General features: G+C 51.6%; 1 pseudogene; it reads right to left on the bottom strand.

The window, feature by feature from the left end:
* Positions 1–1,907, bottom strand: part of LOC102842875 — a 10,373-nt pseudogene extending 8,466 nt beyond the window's left edge.
* Between the last annotated feature and the right edge of the window lie 572 nt (positions 1,908–2,479).

Genomic DNA, 2,479 nt, shown 5'->3' with positions numbered 1-2,479 from the left:
CCAATAGATCCATTTTGGAGGAAGAGCAGCCAGAGTGCTCCTTGGAGGCCAAGATGGCCAAACTTTGTCTCTCATACTTCGGACATATTGTCAGGAGGGAGCAGTCGCTGGAGAAGGATATCATGTTTGGTAAAGTGGAGGGTCACAGAAAAAGAGGAAGACCCCCAACAAGATGTATTGGCCAAGTGGCAGCATCAATGGATTCAAGTGTGGCAACAGTAGTGAGGCTGGCCCTGGACCGGGCAGTGTTTTGTTCTGCTGTGCATAAAGGTTGCTATAAGTCCGTACTGACTTGATGGCACCTAACAACAACAAAGACAGTTCCATAGAAGCCAGATCTTTTCGGAACAGTCAGAAAACCACTGTTTTAGAATGATTTCATCCATTCCACATGCTTTCCTTCTTCCCCTTAACCAGGATGGAACAGAGGGGTCTGCTCCTGGGGGTTGATTAAGCCTTGGGGCTGAGAAGGAGAGGCTGTCAGTAGGGTTGTTGTTAAGTGCTGTGGAGTCCATTCCAACCCATAGTGACCCTGTATAGGGTTTCCAAGGAGCAGCTGCTGAGCTTGAACCGCCAACCTTGCAGTTCAAATGGCTTTGCAGTCTGGCGCATTAACCCACAGCACCACACCAGAAGTAGTTGTATTTTAGGGTGGGTCCCTAAAATGCAACTTCGTCCCCCAATTCTATGCAGAAGGGCTCTAGCCCCAGAAAAGTGGGAACAGTTGCCCTTCTTGGCCTCCCCCTCCCTCAGGCCTCTTCACAGGCACTACAAGTGAGGAGCTCAAACAAACACCCATTCTTTGCCTTGAGCTCTGACCTTGGGCTTGATGTCCTGTCCAGGGAACTTAGGACAGGGGATTTTCCAAGGCAGACCTTACAGACTCACACCCAACTACAAATCCTCAGCGGCAGTCAGCTCTTCAGATAAGGGGGCCTCACACACTTCCCTTCAGGAATCCCCACCCCAAAGCCCAAGAGGGCTCCTCTCTACCCGACAGCATCTGTCCCCACCCCCATATCCCTCACCTTCCTTTCTAAGGGGCCTCTACCAGGGAAGCCTAAGAAACTCATCTAACCAGTTCCCAGGTGGGAGGAAAGGTGCTTTCTCCCTTAACTGAGAGGCTACACAGACCAGAATTCAGATAAGAGGGGCGGCAGCTGCCCAGATTCCAGGGTGAGGTGGCAAATAGCATGGGGAACACATCCCAGGTGGCAGACTCCCGCTCATGGAAAAGCAAAGGCCTTTATTCGGGGTTGGAAGAAAGAGGCAAGTCAGTGCCTTGATCTGCCCCCTGAGCCCTCTGTCCCACCTGGCTGTCCAACCTGGCCAGGTATCCGTCAGGATGACCAGGGCGATACCACCTGCCCTCCTCTCCCGTATTTGATTCTGTGGATTCTGGGGAAAGAAAGCTTCAGGAAGACGTAGGAGGTTATCCCTGCTTTTTTCCAGTGTGTGCGTGTGTGTATAGGGCCTCTCCAGGAATGGCCTTCTTCTCTAGCCACCCAACTCTGAATGTTCAGAGATCAGAAGACCCTCCCAAGCCCCTAGCAGAATCTCCCAAAAGGAATACAAGAGTATCTTACTATTCCTCAACCACAATCAACAAATCCACTAGAAGAAGCCAGGGCAGGATACAACCATAGCTGCTCCCATACCCACACTGGTATAGGTTCTCTTTCTGAAACCCCAAGGGAGAAATCTGCCCTTTGCCCCAACGCCTGTAGCGGGCCACAGTTGTTAGGGCACTTGCTAGTAGATCAAGTTGGCAAGGCCTGGAGCCAAGCCCAGAGTTGAAATGTCACACTCTTACCCCCTGCCCTGGTCCCAGCCAGGTACCTACCGCTTTCCTCAAAAGGGCTCCCATCCGAGCACCAAAAGGGCTGCGTTGGGCCAGAGAGCTGCATCCTCCCCTAGCTCGGCAGTGGAGCAGTTAACAGACTGGGGGAGAGGAGTGGGCTGCCACCAACAGCCTCAGGAATTAAAGCGCCCCGCAGCCTGCAAACACTCTCCAATAAATATCCTATTCAGAACCAGTTCTGCGTGAGGGTCATACTTTCTGCATTTCTCTCATTCCTGATTCCTTGGGGGTGTGAAGGCTCCAGCAGAGGAAATGCAGCTTCCCACTCCAACCCAACAGGTCCCAGCTGGGTGAGGAGCCAAGCCACAGGTGAGCTCCAATACTGTGGACGTGCAAATACTTCCAGCAATTAAACACAAGGGAAGCTAGATGCAGGAAGTTAAATACCGAAGACACAGGAACAAAGCCAGATCATTCACCAGCACAACAATACTCTATTTATGTGGCACCTCCCCCATCCAGGCCCTCAAAGCCTTGAGGATGTTAACCCTTTTGTTGTCACAACAGTCAAAGGTGGAGGAGAAGAGCAGGTAGGCATCAAGTATTATAGTCCACTTTACAGGCCAGGAAGTTGAGGCACAAGAGGATCCCAAGATAACAGGCTGGAACAATATCAGC

The sequence above is a fragment of the Chrysochloris asiatica genome, unplaced genomic scaffold (assembly GCF_000296735.1).
Source record: "Chrysochloris asiatica unplaced genomic scaffold, ChrAsi1.0 scaffold00067, whole genome shotgun sequence".
NCBI lineage: Eukaryota > Metazoa > Chordata > Mammalia > Afrosoricida > Chrysochloridae > Chrysochloris > Chrysochloris asiatica.
Note: the sequence above shows the minus strand (reverse complement) of the source record. Positions and strands in the feature narration are given on the sequence as shown.